General features: G+C 35.5%; 1 protein-coding gene and 1 pseudogene across 9 annotated transcripts in view; one reads left to right on the forward strand and one right to left on the reverse strand.

The window, feature by feature from the left end:
- Gulp1 (GULP PTB domain containing engulfment adaptor 1) overlaps positions 1-26,372 on the reverse strand; it is a 253,795-nt gene that overhangs the window by 101,235 nt on the left and 126,188 nt on the right. The gene's annotated exons all lie outside the window — the stretch shown is intronic.
- Positions 15,061-26,372, forward strand: part of LOC101602510 — a 33,152-nt pseudogene continuing 21,840 nt past the window's right edge.

The following is a 26,372-nucleotide window of genomic DNA, read 5'->3' on the forward strand; positions in this document are numbered from 1 at the left end:
CCATTCCATCAAATGAGGTAGAAAATGATGTCTTAGAAAAATAAGTGAAGGAATATCTAGAGGTTTGTAATCTTTGAACATTTAGCTTGTAGAAGATTCATAGTAGACTTCCAAGTCAAATAAACTGCATTTCATAAAAAAAAACCACATTTTATTGATATTAAAAAAACAAATTACAATCTCCAAATTTGCTGAAAATATATGATGATTTAAAATCATTTGCATGTCATGATCATAATGAAATTTCTAGCAATTTATCAGGAAATTGATTAACACAATGAGAGTTGTGTATATAACAAATATTCCACAGATAGTAAAATATACAAAGACACACGTTTTCAAAGAAACTGTTGTCAACATGCCAATAACATACCTCTCCCTTAAGAAATTATTTTTCTACTGAAGAAATGTGTTAAAGCATTAAATACATTGAAACAGGGTACAAAAATGAACTGTAAATTAAAAGCACAGATGTTTTCAAACAAATGTTTCATTCAGGTTGGGTAAATACTATGGTAACCATAATACTGAAGTATTGGAAGGGACAAACATGGCTCCAACAAGGATACACACTAATTTTATTTAGGTTCAGCATTCCATTTAAACAAAACCCATAGAAGAAAACAGTTATATTGTTAAATAGAGTGTAAATATACTGTGAAATGAGTATTTTTCATTTTTTATGTCTACCGCTGAAATTTGGTATATAGGTTTTTTTTCCCCTTTTCTGCTTTTTATGAAATAGTTTTTTCTATATTTCACTTAAAAGATGTATTATTGGGCTGGAGAGATGGGTCAGCAGGTAAATGCACTTAGTCGCAAAGGCCTGGGTTCAGTTCCCCAGTACTTACATGAAGTCAGAAGCACAAAGGGACACATGTGTTTAGAGTTTGTTTGGAGTGGCAGGAATCCTTGGGGTGCCCACGTTCACATTCTCCCCCCTTCTCTCCCTTCTTCTTTCACTTCCTTTTTCTAGCTCTCTCAAGAAAATAGATAAAATGTAAAAGAATGTATTGTTGCAGTTGTGACTGCTTGATTAGAATGAACAAAGCCCTGAGTTTGACTCTGTAGACACATGCGTGCACACGTGTACACATACACAGTGAATTGAAGCTTTAATATGCTTATTATTCAAAACTGGAAGTAAATTTTACCACTGAGCAAAAAGAAATTATCCTAGTAAAATAAAGTGAAAGAGATGTTATCATTAGTAGTGAAATGATAACTTGATAGTAATTATAACTGGTATCCTCCTTTTTGTTGGCAGAAAACCCATTAGAATTTATGCAACTTAAGCAAGATTTCCAAATGCAAAATCAACTTATAGATTAATGGTTTTATTAATAGATATTAAAAAGACACATGAGTCTTCAAAATTTGCTGAAAATGTGTAGCAATTTAAAATTGTTTGCAAGTAAGCATTAGGATTAAGAAATTTCTTAAAATTCGTCACTAAAATGAGTAACAAAATGAGAGTTTTATATATTACAAATATTCCACAGATTATAACACAATATGCAAAGACATAGATGTTTTTAAATAAAAACATGCCAATAACAGCAATATCAGATCAATATCTCACTTAGGAAATTTTTTGTACTGATGAGATTTGTTAAAGCCATACATATGTTAAAACTGCACAAAAGATGAACTAGCCAAATAAAAGCAAAATTACCTAATAAATAAAATACTACTTATTAGAAGAATAAAACACCTAAGAATTTCAGAATTGCTGAACCAAAACTTCTTAATATGCCAGTTAATGCTATTTAGGAGGCTGAGACAGGATGATCACATCACCTTAAGACTAAGACCAGTATGTGAACATAATGAGATACTGGAAAGAATAAGGATGGAAGGAAAGAACATATGGAGAGAGGAAAGATTATAAAGTGTATATGGAAAAAAAATATATGTAAGCATTTAAACAAAATATTTATTGTCCTGAGATGATACCACAAGCTTAGGAATTATCCCTCAAACAATGTATGTATTCACTTCATAAATATCACAGTTTTTAATAGGGTTGAACAACTTGGGAAATATAATGAAAATAAAATTGAAGAGTGGTTAACCATATGTGGTATAAATTTATTCATCTAAATTTCCGTACAAAACTAATTTCACATAGATTTTTGGGTGAGTTTATAATGAACTTTTAATAGATCATTACGAAGAATGAAACCCTCAAACAATAAAGGCTATTACCAATGCTCTTGGTTGCCCACCAGATCTAGGCAATAAGATACTGATGATTCCAGATGTGTTGGTTGCAGGATGCTGAGAAATAAAGTTGGAGAAGAGCAGGAAGCCTCCTCCATGCTAGCACCATAAACTTGCAAACACTATGTAGGCTGCTGGAGGAGAATCATCAACAGTTTTACCCATCAGGGGATCTTGAAAGCTGCGCAATCAGCCAGCCAGGTGTTGTGTAAGCACTGTTACAATAGTGGTGTAACTGTTACTGGGGTAACCAACTGTTGATTGACTTTGAGGCACAACCTATAAAACAATTCATGCCAGGCAGTGAAAACTTTATCAAAAGCCAATGTCTGGGGGCTGGAGGAATGGCTTAGTGGTTAAGGCATTTGCCTGCAAAGCCAAAGGACGCAGGTTTTGTTCCCCAGGACCCACGTAAGTCAGATGCACAAGGGGGCACATGCATCTGGGATTCATTTGCAGGCTGGAGGCCCTGGAATGGCCATTCTCTCTCTCTCCCTCTTTTCTGCCAAATAAATAAATAAAAATATTTTATAAAAAAAAAGCCAGTGGTTGAGAAGGTCATAGGGCCTAAGGGGAAGCTATTACTACTGTTGTATGGCTATGTGGGTATGCTATTCTCATCAAATTGGTCTTAAACACAAATATACAGAGAGCATTTTAATGATAAAACCTTTTTGCAGATGGCAGATGGTAGTAACTACCGAGAAGATTCAAGACTAATCAAAGTTTAAGAAGAAGTGACTGCTAAGTACTTAGCAAAGAAATAAGACATTTATAATGCCCATCACAGCTCAGAGAACATTACAGAAAGAATGTGAAAGCATAAGATGGGGAAATGGATGCCTCCTGGAGGGAATGTATTGTTGGTGGGTTTATTGGTTAAAAAAAAAAAAAAAAAAAAAGCCAGTTTCTCCTTGCCAGTGTTTGTCACACTATCCTGTTGATATTGTCCACCTCATGTTGATCAGGGGGTGGTGTCCACTCTCTGCTCATGCCATTGTTTTCCCTTGCCATCATGGAGCATACTGTCCAGTCTGTAAGCCAAAAATAACCTTTTCTTTCTCAAAAGCTGCTCTTGGTCAGATGATTTCTGCCAGCAGTGTGAACCTGACTGCAATAGTAAGTTGATACCAAGGAGTGGTGTCACTTGCTGCTAGACACATGACTGTGTGGCTTTGGTGTTTTGGAGCGGATTGTTTAAGAGGAATGTGGAAGTATTTGAACACAAAGAATTCTCCACAAGTGAACAAGAAAATCTGAGTACAACAATGGGCAATGGACAACAGCAAAAGTAGTTGGGTTGACCAAACAGGCAAACAGATAGTTAAAACGTGCAAAAAGAAGTTCAAAGTTCTCAGTGATCTGAAAAGTGCAAATTTAAGCTATATTATCTCCTGCAGATTAAGCTGGTTATGTAAGAAAACTGATGAATCAAGATTGTAAAAATTGTTCTCAGTTAAAGAGAATCATCATTTGAAACTTGAATCAATAATCATCTTACAGAGATTTAAAAGTACTTATTGCCTTAGATTTCCTTATTACTTTGAAATCAGACTGTAGTCTGGTGGTTTCACAAAGAAAAGAAAATCCACATGGAAGTAAAAATTCACATCAGATAATTCTAATGTAAAACCAGAGTTAAGGATCATTAGATTGTAATTCCTTTCAGGAATAATAGGTATGAATTTTTTATTAATGTGACTAATTTAAAGAATAACTTAGGCTGAAGGGATGGCTTAGCAGTAAGTCCTTCATTTGCAAAGCTTGATGGTCTAGTTCAATTTTCAGTACCTATGTAAAACTAGTACCCTTGTATTTGAAGCTAATTTGCAGTGGCAAGATAAACCATAATACAGAAACAATTTTAGTATTCATATGCTAAGTAATGCAAAATCTCCATTCTTGAGTACATACGCCAAAGAACTCTCAAAGGCTCACAAATGATTGGGTGAGAAACTTTATGATCATATTGAGTGTGGTGATGGAAACTGCATTCTAGATGTCCATCTCTAGTGGAGGGGACAGAAACAATGCTGCAGATATCCATCATGCAGTACTATGCAGATGAAAGGACTTGAGACAATGATTGAATGTGCTTAAAACAACATGGCAGAATCATAGAAAATACCGATTTCATCAAATAAGATGAATCAGAGAATTAAATATAATTGTAAAAGTAAATAAAATTGTAAAATATAATAATTATTTCACAGAAAAGCTACATTGAATGATTGTGGTAAAAGGAGGAAATGACATGAAACAATATAATATTAGAGAAATGATATTAAAATTGACTAGATTTATTCAGTGATCATAATTTCTAATGATATGAGAAATAAATTCATTACTTAGTATTATATCAGCCCCATGTGGCTGGGGTAAACATTCAACAAGACACAGTTTTATGAGTGGAAGAGAATTATACCATGCTTACAGTTCCAGGGGAAGTTCTATCAATGGTGAAAGAACCAGGCTCCCACAGATCCAAACAGAGACACACCACCAACAGGCAGCACACCAAAGCAAACAGTCAGACCCAAGATCCTTCTCCAACCACGCCTTCTCCAACAGGCTGCTGGACACTTAGGCAGGCCGCTTAATCTTAGCCAAACATAGCTTTGGCTATGGTGGACATACATTCACATTCAAATCACCACACAAGGTGCCTACAGTATATATAAACCCTCTTACAACAGTGGTAATGTCTTGTTTATCTGCATTGCTTGGCAACCATGAAATCTGGAACCACTTGATGAATTTATGAGGTGATATCGTAGCATCTGCCTTAAAGACAGGAGAAAACAGGATCATTGAATGCTAGAACATCACCCTCTTCATTTGACTGGGACATCTGGACCAAAATTTCTGCTACTCAGCAACCCTTTATTCAAGGTCTTTGATCCTTCCTGGCAATTTGTTCAAACTATTTTTTAAGTGAGATCCTAGGTAAACACATTGCTTTCTACTTCACTGAGAGAAATGATGTCAGCGTTTTCATCTCACTCAATTTCTTTCAATCTCCACTGGAAGAACTGACATTCTAACACCCCATCATTAACCTTTTCTAATTCTCTTTCCTTTGATCTCAAATGAACAGAAACACATTCCTGCCTCTTATGTCCTTGCTTTCTATTCTAGTATGAATCCAGTCATTTCCAACTCCTGAAAATTGGTGCAATTATCAGCCTCTATTTCTTGAAACTTAGTAGTTATAGGCTTCTTTTTTACTGTGCCACAATATTCTTGACATTTTCATTGTTCCACCCATTGCGCCTTGTCACCAGACCCTCTTCCATCTTGTCCAATGTATGCATTTCAAAGGGAGAGCTGATTGCTCTAGTTGATGGATACATGATTAGGAAAAGCAAAAGAAAACACAAGCATAATTTCCATTATATATATATATGGAGAGAGAGAGAGAGAGAGAGCACGAGGGCTACACAACCATGCCCTAAGAGTGAGATATTTTGGGAAAGCAAAGTTTGAAAGATAGAATTCTAGACTACTCATTATTCTATTGTAGTTCCAGGTATCATATCAATCTGGTAGCTGAGAAGATTCTGAGGGCATTGCATGAATTATTTAGGCTTACAGTGGATGTTACCACTCACAATAGGAAGGAAGTCATGGCAGCACAAAAGCTTGAGTCAGCTGGTCTCATTTAGTCCACAGTAAGGAATCAAGGAGTGATGAATGCAGGTGCTCATCCAACTCTCTCATTGTTATATAGTCCATGACTCCAGGCTAAGGAGAGATGCTAATCACAGTTAAGGAGGGTCTTTCCATCTCACTTGACTTAATAAGGATAATCCCTCAAGGCAATCTGTGATTCTAGGTCTTTTCCAATGGATTACCAATAAAAACCACCACAGAAAGAATAAGCTAGAGATAGACAAGGAACAATCATTGGGGTCAAATGCTAATGAAGAAAAGGTCCTATTATAGCATCAAACTGAAGACTAATTTCATTAGGATAACAAAGATGATAAGTAATTTTGAGAATTTTACAAAGAGAAGGGCACATAAAAATATTAATTTGACAACATGGAGGATACTAATGACTTTTGCACTGTAGTTTCAGAAGACAGAGCTATGACAACATTCCTGGTGCTTAAATATTAGAAGTGAAGAAGTAGAAACAGAAACTAGAAAAACAAACAAAAAAATGGTATCAATACAAGCAAGGATGTAAGGCAGGAACCACAGAATGCTATAGGCCCAAAGAAAACACAGTTTAACCAGAACTCTTGCATCTGTATTCAGGCTAGTAGAAAACTTGTATGAACGGGAGAAAACTGATGATGCAGAAAAGAGTGTGGAAAAATGCAGGAACAAATTCCTTGAACAGGCATGAAAGGATATGGCCAAAACCACAAGTGAAATGACTGTTCTCAGATAACAGAAGAGGAATTCTCTCATCAGAGGAAGGGAGGGCTGATGTTGGGGCACACAAAGAGTTACTTGCTGGCCTAGTTGACTTGATGAGAAAATGGGAGTTTATTCTCTGATTTCAGGTATTTCCTCAGTTAGATGAGATGCAGATCATTAGTTTTTTTAAAAAACATGTAAGGATGAGAAAAAAAGGAGGGGCAGAAAGGAGGCATTGATGAAAACATTTGAAACAAAAATAGTATTGATGATAACTATAATAATAACTCTTGGAAGTCTGTACTTTTTTAATGGCTTAGAAGAATACAAAATTGAATGCACATATTTATGTAAAATATGCATTCAAGAGGCCCTGGTGCTCCCATTCTCTATCTGCTTCTTCCTCCCTCTCCCTTTCAAATAAATACTTTTAAAACAATTAAGAAGAGTCAATTCAAAACATATATTCAAACTAGCTATTCATGTATATTTATTCAAGCTCACTATCATTTCCTTAGTTCAAAATATCAGCAAGAACTCTTTCAAAAAGAATGGTTAATGGATGGTGATATAGCTCAGCTGGTGAATATTTGCATATCTCACAAAAAGTCTTGGGTTCTGTCCCATCACCACAAAAACAGGGACAGCTAATGCACAATTGTAATCCTAGCACTAGGGAAATAGAGGTTTAAGGTCACCCATAGCTCTACAGTATATTCAAGGCCAGCCTGGAATACATGAAACACTGTCTCAAATAAACAACAAAACAATGGCTTAAATATTTTCACATAATTTAATATGATATATCTTATATATTATATGTGTATATATATATATATACATACATACATACATACATACATACATACATACATACATACATACATATACCACATAGGTATGTCTATACATATACATCTATATATACATATACATATACCCCCAAAGCAATAAGGAGTTACATGCTTCCACATTAAGACCAGGAAATTGCAACTACAGGGGCTTGGGAGATGGCACAGTGGATAAAATGCTTTCCATGCAAGTGTAAGAACTGGAGGTTGATTAATGCCTGGCAGGCACGGCAGCCCACTTGTAATTTCAGCGCTCTGGAGGCAGAGACAAGGGATTCCCTGAGGCAATCTGGATGAGATCAAGTTTCAAGTGACATATTCTGCTTCATAAAATACGAGAAATTATAGAAGACAGCTGAGAGCATCCTCTGGCCTTTACATACAAAAACATGCCTATCTGGACACATGTGCATAGGACTCCCTTGCACACAAACATGCGTACAAGCACATATACACACCATACATACATAAACAAAGTAAAAAATGAAGTTATAATTACACAGCAAAATGAGTCTGAAAGTTCCCACTTTCTCTTTAGAAAACAGTATTTATTAACTTTGTCATGTTTTGTGAATGTTAAGTCTAGTACAGTACCAACAATGTTACACAAAATCACTAAAATATCTTTCTTAATAGTTTTGATGACAACAACATAATGCATACTTTGCTAATGCATTCATATGATGTATTTCAATAACATACATGACAATCACCAACTCGTATGCACTATTATATTATCAGTAGCTAGGTAGAATTGGCTAGACTTAAGAGAAAAGAAATTAGCTCAAATCTCTATGTTCAGCATTGAAAAGAAAGAAGATAAAATATATGGAGAACAATTTTCAAAATATCTGAATGAATAAAAAAATGAACAAACTCAATATAGGCACTAGAGCTTCTGGTAAGCACTGCCTTTCTTCAAGTTCCCAGGAAAACCAGTTTCCTCTCTGACTTTGCCACTAATGCAGCAATTAACACATTTTGGCCATTATCTTATGCATTCCTTCCAGTACATTACTTCCAGGCAGTATTCCAAGGTTCTGAATCCTACAGCAGCATTTAGAAGTCCTCTGTAATACCTTGGATTACTAGATATGTAGTCTCCTTTGGAAAATCTATAGTAGAAATACTCATTTTAATTTTCTGCCTTTATCACTGTGCCACATATTCCCTGCTGCATGACCAATGCAAACCCTACCTACAAGGATCAAGCCATCTTTCTCTGATACTTTTGCATATTGAGTTTCAAAATGTTGTTACTACAACTATATTTACTACTTAATGGTCATTCACTCTACACAATTTCCTCAGTGAGCAAAATAAACATATGTATTGAGAAGGTTGGCCAAAGCTGTAAATCCCAGCAATTCCTTGGAAGGACAGAAAGAATGCAAATGTCACTTACAGAAGACAAAAAACCAGAAGTAAAAATTTCACTAAAACGTAGTTCCTAGGTTAGCTTCGCAATTGACAAAGCACAGTTACTATAAGTCCAACCTAGTTTTGCAAGATGAATATTCTGACTCTCTGCAGGAGAGAAAAATACTGGTGAAATATTGCTTCAGGTTTGACACACATCTACTGCGTGCCTGTTCTGGGAAGTTTCTGACGATGCAATCATCCTCTGAGGTAGGGTATGTTTTCGTCATGTCACAGATGAGAAGATCGACAACTATGAAGATTATAAACATCCCCAAGTCGACATATCCAGAAACATCTAAATGAAAAATCTTCTCATGGCAAGTTCAGGAGACTTTCCTGATATATTAAAATGTATTATAAATTCAATTTTCATAATGTAATTTCCAAAGGAAGAAACTCTAAGAAGTAGTTATTTGTTTACTTATATGTTTATTTGTAAGAGGAGAGAGAGAGAGAATATGAAAATAGAGTAGCATATCAGAGGCTCCTGTCTCTGTAAATGAACTCCAGATTCATGCATCATCTTGTGCACCTGGCTTTACATGGGCACTGAGGAATCAAAAACTCAAGCTGACAGGTTTTGCAATCAAGCACCTTTACCTGCTGAGCAACTTCTCCATCTTGAGAGATACTTTATATAGACTATTTCAGCTACCTATTCAAGTTACGTGGAAAATTGTTTTTTTTGTTTTTTTTTTTTGTTTTTTGTCCACTTTGTGAAAGAGAGGAAACAAAGAACACTAAATCTGGAATTGCCAAGGAAGACAAATATATTTTGAGCAATTATTAAATAAGATAAATGACTGCTATAAATATTTCACAAAGCTATTATTTATCATTAACAACACTACTTTTACAAATGCTGTCCTTTGCCTACCTAATCAATATATCACAGATATTCTGTGATTCCAATTTTACAATCATAAGTGTTATATTCCAGAATATATTCCAGAAGTATTCTAAGAATCAAAAATATCTCTTTGATTTTACCTTTTCAGACTGTACTTGGCACAGAGCACATGTTTTCATGTCTTAAATTATATCAGTGATGGACTTTTGCTTTGACCAATATTCTCTATATTATCACAGTGCTATCTGTTATTGATAATTTATTTTATGCTCTATTCTAAAAGAAGTTCAAACTCATTTTCTCAAAGGACCTCTTGTGAGCCATTGCAAGTGGATAAAACACATGAAGAAGAATATTGTGTCTATAAGCATGGGAATTCATGAACAGCTAAAATTCCTGTATTCAATCTTGACTTTAGGGAGCTATGAAGAATTTTTATACCATACATTTGGCACCTATTATGTATTTGCAATTAACTTCTGCTTTAAATATAGCACTTCATTTACTTTCCACAATAGAACTTTTGCAGCCGTACTTCTTCAATATTATTACATCTGGACTAACATAGCACAATAATTTGTCCAAATTTATGTGTCAGTCAATGAAGTTATAATTTCACTGTAAATCAAGGAAGATTCTTATTGGTCTGCTTGAAGAATGTATTATATCAGGCTGACTCCCATGTTAGATTCATTCCGATCACAGGGATCTTCTCAAGTGTCATGCATAGCAATGACAATGACTATTGCAACTCTTATTCACAAATCTGTCCTATTTAGGAAAAAATATAAGTACATCAAGGAAAGTCATGCTGCATTATGCAAGTTGAAACATGGACTTTGTTTAGATAGCAATTGAAATTTCAGACTTAATTGTTGTGGTAGACAGCATCAGGTTTGCTGAGAGGAACTTCCAAACCAGGCACAGTTATGGAAGGAAGGGATTTATTGAAGCTCATAGATCCAGAGGAAGTTCCATAATGGCAAAAGAAGATGGACTGCTTTCACAGGACCAAACACACACAGAGAGAAGCACAAGCCAAAAGCCACACCACACAGCATACTTTGCATATCTTTAAATTGGAATTTCAATCCCACCACCACATCTTAAGATTCATGCAGTGAAACCTCCTCCATCAAGATGGCTGCAGATGCAAACTACAAATTAATAAAACATTGACCATATTGGGGGCCATCTATTCAAACTACCACAATTGTTTTAAGTCTTTCCTGGTAAATATCAAGAGGTTTATAAGTACCAGGTGGGTACAACAACCACTGTTACAAAAGCAATTTAGCATCAAAGGATAGACAAGCAACCCAAAGTCAGTTCTAATAGCAGAATCAAAAACAAAAATAAAAAATCCCATTAACTAAGTTGAAGTCAGTCTAAGAAGTTACAAGTCCAGAGTTCCATGTAATTGTATGATGGCATGTAAGAAAAGTCAAACATAGGTCCAGTTGGTCTCACATCAAATTGGTTGGGCATGGAAGTAACAGACTAACTACAAGTGGTTTTTAAACTAGATTGTTATCTTATGTAACAAGAAATCAAATAGTAAGCTGCTCCTGGCTTGGTAACTGCATCCACATGTAGCCATAATCAAAGACCCTATTGTTCCCAGTTTAGGTCTGTCATTCTCAGCACTTTAACTAGATATTAGGCTGCTGCTGCACGCTCACATGTACTCACATACACGCATGTCCATGTTCACTAAATTTGCATACAAATGCATATCAGAGAACATTTCATCACAGAGAATACCAAAAACTTTCTAGAGAGCTCCAAAGTTACCTGTCTCATGGAGAGTTGTTTAACTCCAAGAATAGAAAGGTAGGTATTTATCATTTTAAAGAAGGTAGATTCACTGACCAGAAAGGGTAGGTGGATGATTGAGGATATCAACATCTATTACATGTACACCTTGGTTCATAAAGTTTACAGACCTCAGATGATCATTCCCTGTAACAGTAACTGAATTTAAATTTGTAAATAATCATTTTGTATCAATATAATAATATGAAAGCCACTTTTTCATTATCATGAGTATCCTAAAAATCAAGAGTTTCTAATAAAAACTAGCTTGGTGCATCATTTTGTGCTTATCTAGTGTCCTTACATACCAAATGATTCTATAAGCAGTAATAGGCTGTTAGAAGAGATGCAAAATATATGTAGAAGTCTCAAAAATGCCTTTCTGTAGTAAATCTTGATTGCAAATATTTCTTACTAAAGGTAGTAATTGCTGGATAAAGTTCTATAGAATTATATGTGCATTAGAACAGATGCAGTATATGATGCAAGCCTTCAGAATGATCGAATCATCATCCAGTGCAACACACCCTGCATCTGTGTCTTTCTCACCTGCTTTCCATGATTTTCATGCTTCTCCTTTCTTCTTTCTCTCCACCACCATGTGTGTGTGCATGCATTTGTAAATGGTTGTGTGTTCAGATTTAATTCATCAGGAGTGTTGAGTAAATGGCAAGACAGTGTTGGCAGGTGTGGTGGTTTTATTCAGGTGTCCCCAATAAACTTAGGCATTCTGAATGCTTGATCCCCAGCTGATGGCAATTTGGGAATTAAAGCTTCCTGTAGACAATGTATTGCTAGGGGAGAGGTTACGGTTGTTATAGCCAGCTTCCTCTTACCAGTGTTTGGCACACTCTCCTGCTGCTGTTGTCCATCTGATGTTGGCCTAGGGGTGATGTCCACCCTCTGCTTGTGCCATTGTTTTCCTCTCCCATCATGGAGTTTCCCCTTGAGTCTGTATGTGAAAATAAACCCTTTTTCCCACAAGCTGCTTTTGATCAGGTGTTTTCTACCAGCAATGTGATCCTCACTGCAAAGGCATTGTAGGAAATCAACCCTATCCAATAATAACTCTGTTATTATTTTTGGATCAGTGAACTATATATGAGGGGGAATTACATTCTGACTTCATAAAGTCGGATCCTTTACATCTGTGACAACTAGAAACTTGTCTTTATTACTTTGATAAAAGAATGAAAATAACTACATAAAGAAGTACCTTATGATTACTTAAGGTCTGCTTTGAAATTCCTTTATATTTTAACAATTCTATTACTCAAAATTCATTATTTATTACAAAAAGCTCTTAAATCCTCTGTAAGATCAAATTTTTGTTATGTAGATGAGAATGGAATATTCCTATTAGAATCCATATGTATTATAGCAGACAACATGTCTTGGAATATTACCTGCTTATGATCTGCCAAGCACTGACCCTGATAATTTCTGGTCAACCATAACAGTTATGCACGAGTCAGTGGAATGCTTGTGGCATGGACAAAAATTGCTGTAATAGGATGTGGACATGGATAGATGCCATGTGGCTATGCAAAAATGGAGGGACCTAGAAGTTCAGAGAAGGTAGAAATCACTGCTGGCTTAAGTAGGAGCTAGCTTTTGCAATTAAATTTATGGGAAGAAAAACATTTTGGCAATGTACTACCAATATAAAATGGTATGCCAATAATACAAAGGCTGAAATGAATAGTATGTTTTATATTTTCAAATTGGAAGATAAAAAATGGTATTTACTTAGCATGAACAAAATTATATTATAAAGAGCTAGGTGTGGTGGAGCACACCTTTAATCCTAGCACTCGGGAGGCAAAGTTAGGTGAATCACAGTAAGTTCCAGGCCACTCTGCAATTACATAGTGAATTCCAGGTCAGCCTGGACTAGAGTGAAACTCTACCTCGAAAGGCCAAATATATATATATATATATATATATATATATATTAAGGTATGTGTACATTGCAGAATAACTAAATCTAGCTAATTAATATAAATGCTATGGTAGTGGCTAGTGGCTTGAATAAAATGTGTGCCATAGGCTTGTGTATATTGAATACTTGTTACTCAGCTGGGGAAAATTTTGAAAAGTTGTAAAGCCTTTGGAAAGTAAAGCCTTGCTAGAGGAGTTGTGTGACTGGGCAGAAACCTTGAGCTTTACTAGTCGAGCCCACTGGGGTTTCACAGCCAGCTCCATCATACTACTTCCTTCCCATTAATGAAGATATGTAACTCTGCTCAGGTCTGTCATGTTTTCCTCACAGTGAGGAAACACCCCCTCAAAATGATAAGATGACATAAACCCTTTTCCTCCCATGAGAAGTTTCTGGTTAGGTGTTTGAGAGTGAACGAGTGAGAGACAGAGAAAGAGACAAAGGGTAAATTGGTGCACCAGGGCCTCAGCCACTCCACTCAAACTCTAGACACGTGTTTCAGTGTGCATGTGCGAACTTGCGCTTGTGCCACCTTTGTGTGTATGGCTTACATGAGATTTGGAGAGCTGAACATGCATCTTTAGGTTTCACATGCAAGCACCTTAACCACTAAGCCATGTTTCCAGCCCTAGTTAGGTGTTTTATCATAGCAATAATAGCTACACTAGTTCATATCCTAATTTTTGTGAAGAGAGAAATGCGCATTTTGTTGACTACAGTCATCATGCTCTACTCCAGATCTTGAACACATTCCCTGTATATAACTGACATTTACATCACTGGGGAAAGAACCATTGAAAAAGGAAACCCTCCAAAGCAGAAAGAAGGTCAGTTACAAGTGTTCTGTGAGGGCCTAGAGGGAGACAACAGGAAGTATGATGGGAAAGGGCATTCTGGGAGCACTGCAGTAGTCTGCCCAGAGGTAATAAGCACCGAGAAGTACAGCAAGAAGGAGAGACAGAGTACTAGAAATTGGCCTCAAGCATCTGAAAGGAAGACAGTATGCTACTTTGAATCTAATCTCTTTCTAAGGTTGAAGCAGGGATGATGGGGGGAGGACCAGAGGAAGGAGAAGGGAGGGCTAACAAAAACTAAGGATGAGAGCGTATAACCCCACTGAAAGGGGTTTCAGGAGGATGGACATGTGGGAGAGGGAACATAAGAGTATAACCTATAAACTGATGTAAATATGACTAATATGCATTATGTTATCTAAATAACAATTAAGAGTGTATTTAAAAGCCTTATGTAAACTTCATACTGTATATGTTATTTAAAAAAAAATTACAACAAAACATTATGGATAGTGTTGCTCTCAGAAGCCATTAAGCTATTAAATGAAAATCCCCATATCTGATGCAGGTTACCTCCTAGTGAGTTGTCTTGTCAGGTACACCCCCTTCCAAAAACAAACAAACAAACAAAAATCAATGTAAATTTAGTTGCCCACCAGACCTAGGTAAGATATAATTGCTAAAGATGTCACATACTTTGCTGTGGTGGAACTGAGCTCAAAGAATGTAAGATCCAGAGGACAAAGAGAATTTTTCTGAAATGTTGTTTTCTCGATATGATTTAGCCATTGAAAGATGAACGTACAGCAACTGTGGTTACCTGCACAAGCAAGCATAGGCCCATCAACACTGCAGCATGGCTGGGGCAGAAGTCCTGAAGACCCGTCCTTCCTTGGGGAGCTCTTGGCAGATAACAGTTGCCGAGGGAGAGGGAGTAATGTTCTTCAGTCCTTAATGCCCTGCAGTTGGTCATGCCCCTATAAGTAAGCCACTCCACCCATGCACATGCAAACAATACCAATCAAGTTCAGTGGGTCACTCCAAAGCGCATAATACTAGGAACAGGAGACTAGCTGGGAAGGAGTCCAGAAGGGGAAGGAGATAAGGGAGGCTTATGGGGTGAATATGCTCAAAGAAGAATGTACACCTCTATGAATAATGAATAACATATACCTCTATGAAACTGTTAAAATATATCTCTAGAAACATCTTTTGGAAATTATAAATACCAAGAAGAATATCTACCACTGACTTTTCAAAGGAAAAACAAATTATTCTCTAAGTGATACATATTTTACCCCATTTTCAATTGCAAATTTAGAAATTTGGAGCTTTTTGGTTCAAGCTATTTTATTGAGTCATCTTTTAGCATAAATAAATAAATAAATAGTGATTCTTTAATATTGTTTTACTCTCAGCACAGGTTCTTAAATAGCCCAGCTGACTTGAACCTTTTTTCCCTCAACTTTTATTAACATTTTCCATGATTATAAAAAATATCCCATGGTAATACCCTCCCTTGCCCCACTTTCCCCTTTGAAATTCCGTTCTCCATCATATCCCCTCCCCATCTCAATCAGTCTCTTTTATTTTAACGTCATGATCTTTTCCTTCTCTTATGATGGTCTTGTGTAAGCAGTGTCAGGCACTATGTGACTTGAACTCTTGATCTCCCTGCCTAGTCTCACAATGGTGGATGCATGTGACTGACAGCAAGGTGAGGGGAGGGACTTTTAGAGTTCTATATGTAACTTACAATATAAATGTCTAATAACACAAACTGATTTGCAGTTCCCTAAGACTATTTACCCCTCTCTAAACTTTGTTTCTTAACTAATTCCCTCTTGATACAACACTGAGAGACAGGATACTTGTTAAAAACATGAGAAAGTTGAAAAGAGGAACAGAATCTAACATGTAGTTTACACAAACGTTATGAATTTTATTATAGCAAATTTACTTACAAGGAGCATTAGCTATGTGATAAAATAAGAACAGCTATAAGCCAAACAGAATACCTCTTTTATTATAACTACTGTCTCAATCCTTAACAGTGCTACTGGGTAAGTCTTCTAATTACATTTACAGACAAGAAAACATAAGTTGATATATCTGTCCACAGTCATTCAAGCAGTGAGAAAGTCTCTTGTATGCTGTTTTTCACAAAGCATCTCAACACTTACCTCTCTAAAATTAACACAAACAAAAATATTTCTATTAACTTATATATCTGTAGTCAAAATCAGTGCATGAGAAAGTGTTTCTATTTAGAATGCAATCCGGGGCTGGAGAGATGGCTTAGCGGTTAAGCGCTTGCCTATGAAGCCTAAGGACCCCGGTTCGAGGCTTGGTTCCCCAGGTCCCACGGTAGCCAGATGCACAAGGGGGCGCACGCATCTGGAGTTCATTTGCAGAGGCTGGAAGCCCTGGCGCGCCCATTCTCTCTCTCTCCCTCTATCTGTCTTTCTTTCTGTCTGTCACTCTCAAATAAATAAATAAAAAATGAACAAAAAAAATATTTTAGAATGCAATCCGGTGACCCATCATCACAACTTCATTAATTCCCTCTTTACTCATTGTATAAAATATGCAGAATGTGACTATGGATGTTAATGACTTCATATATGGCCCAAGGACTCAACTGACATATTTGCCTGGCATGATTAAAAATGAGAAGCTAAGATCAAAATAACAATGAAAACTATGACTCAATATTACATTAAAAAATACCAAGTGGAGGAAAATTAATTTTGACCTTTAGGTATAAATTTTAAATGCCAATAACCACTGCTTTAATTCTAAACATGTCCATTATTTTGTTTTCCACAAAAAGGATTTAACCCATGTAATTATTGTTAGAAGAAAAAATTTCCTGGCATTTCAAAAATAAAAGAACATTCCTATTATCTGACATTTGATATTTTTCACTTGGATTGTTTTAAAGGCTGCTTCTTATGTTTTTTTTAAAGCAATAGTCTTAAACTGTCAACACATCATTGTAAAGTCTAATGCAAAGTGTCTGCTCAGTATACAGATCTTTAAACATATAAAGTTCTAACAGTCAGGGCTCCTATAGACACATGCCAAGATCAAGTCTACCATATGCCATAAATGCAACGGCTTTTGCCCATTTATTCTAACTATCAGGCGGGAAACTCACTGATGGATAGACTCGGCAGAGGCGTTGATTAAGGTAGACAAGTACCTGTCTACTATGCTCCGCCCTTTTTTTTTTTTTTGCACAACCTTAATTTATTTTTTTAAGGAGAAGAACCTTTAATTTCTCTCCTTCAGATATCTTTCTGAATATTCACTGTGGGTAGAGGCTGAGTTCAAGCACCCTATGTCTGTGGTCCAAGACACCCTAGCCTGAGCTGCAGTCTGTTGACAGTGGTCCAGCAGTTGCTGGACTTGAGAAAGGAAAATTATGGTTATATTGTAGCTGCAAAATTGAGGCTGTATTTTAATTTAAATATTAATCCTCTTCCTTTTCAGTTGCCCATACTTTGAAAGTCATAACAGTTATTTATTTTTAATTATTGTTCAATGAAATATCATGTTAACGGTTTGCAGAGGACTTGATACACATCTAACACATTGTATTTTTTATAAGACTTGAAAATAAGAAATGTATGGTTTCTTCTATAGAAATGGATTCTAGGAGAATCAACCCCAAATCCAAATATTTAGTAAATATTGGAGCACTATGCATTATGTAAGGACTACAATAAAACAATAAACATCCATTGCCTAAAATAGCACTACGTAAATATTAGTCATATATGATATTCATCCATTAACTTTGATTTGCACATTTTCTTACCATATGTTGGACCAGTTCACTGTACCTCATTTAACAGAGTTAAGGATGCTATTCCAGAGTTTTCTGAGGGAGCAAAGAAGCCTAGGCAGAGGCACATTCTCACATCTCTGGTTCTTCCCATCCTTTATTCCTTCCTAGCACAATGTTGGGTACACCATAAAGGCCAGCATACATCTGAGAATGGTTATTAACATTTGCTGTATCATCTTGCCATCATCAGAAATAAAAATTCCCAGTGATAAAGAAGATGTCATCATTTTTTCTATCAAAACACATGCTTTAGTGAAGTATTTATTGAGTAATACACTATATAATCACTATATAATTATTTATGGGTCCACTTTCAAGTCGTCAACACAGTACTACATCTGAATGTTTTATTATGTGCTACTTCTTGCAAAACTAAAACAAAATTGTCATAGAATAGTGAAGTTAATAAAATTGTAGCCATGAAATAAATAATACAGGGGGTAAACTATCAACAGTACTGGGTAATTTCATATTTGATATACTAAAACATCAAAATACATTCTTTTGTAAATGTGATGCTTCCTGAAATATATGAGTTACTTATGTATTCCTGAGAATTGAGCTATTCAACACCAGAAACTTTTACATAATATACATCTTTGGACAACCTGGTATTTATCTTGTTTTGAGTAGAACCCTTCTAAGTTTGGCATTTTAAGTATATCCCAAAGAACCTTCAGCAGTTATTATCCACGGTGCTCAATACTGATGGTGATGCAAAATAATCTCTGCAATTACCTAATAGCAGATTTGCTTCTACATCACAGGCACAGTGAGACTTTTCTGGCTGCTAGACATATCAAACACATATTTATGATCTGATTTTAGCCAATGTGGTAGATTTCCAGGATATGCCTTTCAAGAAGGAAGAGGAGGGCTGGAGAGATGGCTTAGGGGTTAAGCACTTGCCTGTGAAGCCTAAGGACCCCGGTTTGAGGCTCGGTTCCCCAGGTCCCACGTTAGCCAGATGCACAAGGGGGCGCATGCGTCTGGAGTTCGTTTGCAGAGGCTGGAAGCCCTGGCGCGCCCATTCTCTCTCTCTCCCTCTATCTGTCTTTCTCTCTGTGTCTGTTGCTCTCAAATAAATTAATTAAATATTTTTAAAAAAAGAAGGAAGAGGAGGAGGGAGTATTCTTTTCTATTATTACCTCATTTTCAACCTAAATACCCCAGTTTTATAATATTTTAGAAAAATGTAGAAAGTGCATACAAGTTCATTACCTACAGGTGTTTTTCTAGCTGTTGATACTACCTGAAGCAATGCAATGCTACGTAATTATCCTTGCTCATAAAGTGCCTTAAACACTAAACCATCTCTCCAGCCTGTTGTTCATAAAGTGATTGGTACTCTCTATTTCCCATTCCAATGTTTTCAAAGAAAAGGACATATGTAAACAGTGATAGTGGAAGCAAAAATGAAAGCCTTTTTCCTCAGTTTAATAACTGATTTCACTGCTCCCACTGTCCTCTCCCTCTAGGCTATTCTTGGTACATATTAACCACTGACAACAACTGGGTGTATTATCATTAAAGAAGACATGAGTGGGCATGTGCGCATATGCATACACACACACACACACACACACACACACAAATAAATGTTTGTGCGTGTCATGACTTTGTACATTTTTGTCACTTGCCACATACTTAAAGACAAACTCCTACTCATAGTATGGATACGTTAAAATTTACTTAACCAAATTCAGGTACTTTCTGGTCTATAATCTCCATATATTATAGATACCTTGTATTATACATATATATATATATATAATGTATATTATATATTATAATATATACATACATATTACATATATAATATAATATATAACATATACATACATATTATATATTATAATATATACATATACATACATATTACATATATATAATATATAATATATATTATAACATATACATATACATACATATTATATATATATATATATATATATATTTATTTTCAGGTACTTTCTGGTCTATAATCTATAACCTCCATATGTTATAGAGACCTTATATTATACATATATATAATATATATTATATATTATATATTATAATATATACATATACATACATATTACATATATATAATATAATATATATTATAACATATACATACATATTATATATGTATATAATATATACATATACATATATACATATACATACATATATACATATATATACATATTACATATACATACATATTACATATATATAATATATAATATATATTATAACATATACATACATATTATATATATGTATAATATAAGGTATCTATAATATATGGAGATTATAGATTATAGACCAGAAAGTACCTGAAAATAAATAAATAAACATATATATATATATATATATATATATATATATATATATCATAGTATGTGTCTATATATTGCTTTAGGATATATATTTGCTTTCTAAATTTAACTTAGCAAATTTAATTTGGTACCAGACAGGAGTTTAGAGAATCATGATGATTACAAAACCAAATAAAATGTAAAATGTGCTTTGGAAATCCATCCCTTCCCAACACTTACAGCCGTTAGTTTTTCTCAATCAATTGACTCTCTAGAATAATGACATACCAGCTGACCATTCTTAACTGGCATGGCTTTTAAGAGCTGACAGTTTTTAGGAATAAGAACATTATGAAGAGGCACAGGATATGGTTCCAAAAAGAACAGAAGCATATAATTTCAAATGATAATTTTATCACATCCTTAGTTAAAGAAATTATCAGTAAATTCATTTTCTTAAAAAAATAATTTTAATGTACTTTCATTTTCAGTGACGAGTGATATATTTGAGTTTGTTGATACAACTTCAAACTGTGTCTTTTCTTAAGATATATTGCTTCCTCTTCAACTCATTCCTTACTTCCTACTGGATTTTCCAGTGTGGGTGAATGAATTATTATTATTAATTCTTCACTCTGCTGCTATAAGTCTCTCTCTCTCTCTCTCTCTCTCTTTTCTTTGAGAGAGAGAGAGAGAGAGAGAACTTACAAAGCAAAGTTTTTATCTTGAGCTTGTGCTCTAGCTTGGCCAGTGAAATAACAGAAGACGAAAACGTTGGAGGATATGCACAGAAATGTGCCTGCCCAGTTAATTCGGAGTCCAAGTAGTAGTGTAGAGTATGGAGAGGATAATGTACTGGTAGTATGTATTTCCTGCATTGGTGGCATGTAGTATTATCACATAATATAATACAGTACTATCGATCTGGATCATGGTCAGTGATAATCTCCCTCATCACTGCTTATTGGCTTCTGTTGTGTTTTGTTTTGGCATGGTGTTGGAGATTACTATCCCTGCTATTTTTGAAGCCTAGGATTTGGATTATTTAATTGGAGTTCATTATTTTTTCCCATCTAAGAAGTTTTTAATCTACTTCCATGGGTCTGTGGATAAACTTTTGCTGTTGTTTTTAATATTTTTATTATATATCATTTTCATAGCTGATGCAACACTCAAGCTTTAAACATCTGGCTGGCTGTTAGCATCCCTGTTTGATTGAAGCCCAAGGCCATAGCTCTGTCCTAGAATCATCTTGTTTTAATTTCTTTTCAGTTTGACTGTAAACTTAAAACATATATATATAATCAACCAGTATTTTGCTGTATTTGTAGCAGGAAGAGGAGTCAGTACCCACTAAATTAGTGTAATAGTTGCCCAAAGCCAGTCAACTATTCTATACCTGATTAGTTTTTGGTTTTTTTTTTTCCCCAAAGAGGAAAAGTGAATAAGAAACATTAGAAGAAATTAGTCAGGAGCTGGCAATGTAGTGCAGTGGAAGAGTGCTTGCCTAGCATAAGCAAGACCCTGAGGTTTTCCCTATCATTGCAACAACAATAAAAAGTTACAAAGAATAATAGTTCTATCACAACTTACTCTCTTGCCTGAAAAGAACGTCATCTCCAAAACCATACCAGGTATGAGTAAACAGCATCATCAGTTCATTTAAAAGTTATTTATTAAATCCTATGATACTGTGCATTTTAAGGAAGCAAAGGAGTCAAAACCTTAATTTAAGGATATGTGTTTCAAAAGAGAAAAAATAACAAGTGCACACAAATAATAAATAACAGGAGAGAAATAAATGACTAAGTAGAATGATAGGAGGGTAGAAAATCTCAATGCAAAGGGACACTGAAAGTGAGCCTGGAGTAAGTTGCTCCTTCCTCTTCCCTTCCTATATCTTCCTTCCTAAACATTTATTCAGTATCTTCTGTTTCCAGGCTCCTATCTGAGCTGTGGAATCGGGTTGAAGAAGACAGACAAACAAACTCTCTGCTCTTGTGGAAATGGAATCTTGTTATAGATAAGAAAGCAGTGAAAAGTAAACAGAATTGTAGGCAATAATGTGTATTATAAAATATAAGGCAGAGCCAAGGGTTAGGGAATGACACAGTGGCACATACTTTTAGATCTAAAGTGATGAGTGGAGGCTTTTGAATCAATCTGAATGACATGAAGCACTAAGTCAGACCAGAGGAAAAGACAGGCAAGCCAACTGGATGGTAGGAGAGAACACAGAAGTAGAGGCTAGAAATCCAGATATTTGGGGGCTCTGTAAACCTGTCAGGGCTGTGTATTCTGTGCTAAGTATAAGAGGAAGACCGTGAGGTGAGTGGAACCAAGTTGCCATGGTTTGACTTTTAACTAAAAAGTTTCTGTGAAGAAGAGGAAAGCAGCCCAAAAGTGGAATCAGCAAAGTCACATAGGGCAAGTGAGAAGCAGAGATGAAGGTAGTTTGACGGAGCTGCTCACAGTGTAGCAATGAAAAATAGATAAGCCTTTGAGCCTTTGCATATAGCTTGAACATGGAACCAGTAAAGGCTAGTAGTAATGGAATGCGCAGCTACCTAAGAAATAAGAAATTTCCATGTTGATACCTATGTTATGTATCACTATTTTTGTTTATTTTGAAGTTTTTATTAAAAATTCTTATCATACAGACATTGAACTTGCTTTGTAGTAGAGGAGAGCCTTGGACTCCTATTCCTCCTATGTACCACCATGTTATTCTAATTCCTGTATTTTATAGGGCATGGATTAATGAAAATCAAACTTAGAGGGAGTGGAATTGCAAATTAAAATCAATTATATTCTATAGTTTGCACTACAATGTCATTGTTGATTGAAGAAAAAGAAAACATTTTTATTTAAAGGTAATTTAAAAGCATTCCTCTCACATTCATCCTTAGTATGTATTCTTTCTTTCATACTTGATAACTAATACCAGATCCACTTTCTAAAGCACAAAACCATACAGGCGACATGGTAAGTATACATTCTCCTTACTTCTTATGCTGTTTTTGTTTTGTCCTCACTTCAGTATTTTCTATTTCATAAATGAAAAAAGAAAGGTAATCACTGCAATGTTTAAGATTACTTAGCTAAACATCCCTCCATGGTGCTCATGTTTCACCTGTGGAAATCGGAGTGGTTTCCAATTTTAGAAGATTTTTGTTGCTTTTGCTGTTCAACTGATAGCACAAACTGTCAGCACACAAACACTTTGCTTCCAGAAGCAACTTGCAAGCTTTTTGCCTTAAATTCAGTATTTATTTTCTTGCGATCCTAATTATTTCCAGATAAGTTGGATCAAATATAATATCTAAAGAATCATGCGAAAGGGACTGAGCATTCCCACATATGTGCAATTAATATCAGCTGATTTGCCTAAGACCCGCACAGCAAGTGCCAACCCCATTCCTCATCATGCATTATTTCTACTTCAACAAGATAAAAGAATTTATCAGGAACCAAAAATCAAACAAACAAGAAAAACCTTCACAAAAAGACAGGTACAAGTACACAGTGCAAGAAACGGAACTGTTTGCAGAATAAAAAGTTATGGTCTAGAACAGAGACAAATAGATGATTAAAAATAAAACAAGGGGCTGGAAAGATTGCTTAGTGGTTAAGGCATTTGCCTGCAAAGCCAAAGGACCTTGATTCAATTCCTCTGGGCCCATGTAAGCCAGATGTGCAAGGTGGCATATGCATCTGGAGTTCATTTGCAGTGGCTAGAGGCCCTAATGTGCCCCATTCCCTCTCTCTCCCTCCCTCCCTCTCCTTCTTTCTCTCTTGCTCTCTCAAATAAATAGATACATATTTTAAAAATAAAATAAAATAAGTACAAAACCCCTTCAGTTGTCTTTTAAGAAGTAGGGATAAAGAGTGTCTCTGGTATGGGATTAGTGGGTATGTTCACAAATCGAGAATCCATGATCCACTTCACAACCTAAAATAGTTCAGTCCCCTCTGGTAGCTAATGTTTTCACCATTACAGGTTATGCTAAGAAAACAATGGACAGAAAGCTTTCCAATCACTTTAACTCACGTAGATGCACACACTGTGGTTAGTTGAAGGAGACTGTATCTTTGTCCAATCTTTTGGCCAAAAAGAATGAGTAAATACTGAAGAGGTGATGTGACAGTCCAGATATTGGAGAGAACTGTGATGAGTACTGAAGTCCTTGGCAAACTCCCATGGCTAGAGAGGCCACAGGCCCTAGGAGGGAAGCTAATACTATCTATCGTATGGCTAAATGGATATGTTATGCTTATAAAATTGACCTCTACATATTAATTTTTCTGCTCATAGATTAGTGCTGCTCTCACTTTGGTTAGAAAAAACTTCTTTCTGCAGTTGGCAGCTAGTACTGGAACAACTCAAAACATTAAATAGCTAAGAATAAGTGACTCCAAGGACCAGGAAACTGATGAGGATGAGGCTCCAAGAATATCAGTCCTAGGGGACGGGGATGAATGCTCTGGAACAGCTGTGTTCTGGAATTGACAGCACTATTAAGTTCATGACTTCAGAACAACTCATGTTACCAACACAAGATATGCACAACATTGAGTCCACGAACATTCCATCATGGATTATGAAGAGGGCATGATTATCTGCCCCAGGCCTCCCTGAGGAGTAATTGGTACTTAATGGTTGCTGAAGAAGCAGGAGGTATTTTCTGAAATGGCAGAGCCTAGTATAAAACTATAAAAATAATAAAGATTTAAACATATAGATAGATAGATATTTTTTAGACCAGAGCTGTTTGAACACTGTGGCTCTTTTCAGTTTCAGCATTGTATACCATGCCTTCTCTACAGCTAATTAAGCTGAAGAAGTTGTGAATAAAACTTTAAGCAAAGGTTCATAAGTTTCTTTGACTAATAAAAATAAATCATGCTAGTACTTAAAGAATTTAATTTAAAATGACCATGTAAATTTATATTTTAAATTCTGTAAGTACAGGAGCAAAAAGGGAAACAATAAAACAGTCCCTGACATCTTAAAAGCTTAACTTGTGGTTTGGACAGATACCGCCCCTGCATCCAGGCAGCTCACACCTGCTTGTGTAACATCACATGCAATGTTACAATACATAACCTATTTGAGATTTCTGAAATTACAAGTGTTATTTTGAAAAATCCTTACAAACTTTATCTTTTAAATCTCCATAACTTGTAAGACTAAGCACTTTCTTAAATGGGTAATAAAGCCATTGATGTGAATTTTCAACTCAAAACAAAACTACCAGATAGATCCTGTGTAAAACAAACGCCACCTTCAGGTTGGTACATACAACTGCTGTTACACTGTACAGGCCATGAATTCAAAAATGCCCTATGGAACAATGGCAAAATGCATGAGTAAATTTAGTTTTTAACACCTTAGATTTTGGGAAACAAAATATAACCTAGAAAGCATACGGGCAACATTTTATCAATGTTCCTGGGCCATTTGGTTGTAATACTCATCCTATCATTTAACAGATATAGATAGATCTTAAGAAAAATATGAGTTTTCAGGCAGTTAAATGAGAATGTTTTAGAAAAGTTAGCCTAGCATGAATAGTATATAAAGGCTAATAAAAAGATAAAACTGTAGTAGGTAACCTTGTGGTGCAGTGAGATGATAAGACACATTGGTTTATTACAGAAAAATAATTTTTATCATCTTCACCTAAGAAACCAGGTGAACCCGGGGCTGAGAATATATACATTGAGGTGGAGATGTACAGTTCCTCTTTAACTAATTCACTATCTAAAATGTAGAGTACAAAATCTTCTCTTCATAAGGAGTACATGTAGGAAATGACTTCACATAAATCCCACATCTGTACAAATTACTTATTAACATATAAATCATATAGAACTAAAATATGTATCAAAAGATATAAGAAATCAGACATGGTGGTATGCACCCCAATCCTTGGAGGTGGGTAGAG

This window comes from Jaculus jaculus, chromosome 4 (assembly GCF_020740685.1).
Source record: "Jaculus jaculus isolate mJacJac1 chromosome 4, mJacJac1.mat.Y.cur, whole genome shotgun sequence".
NCBI lineage: Eukaryota > Metazoa > Chordata > Mammalia > Rodentia > Dipodidae > Jaculus > Jaculus jaculus.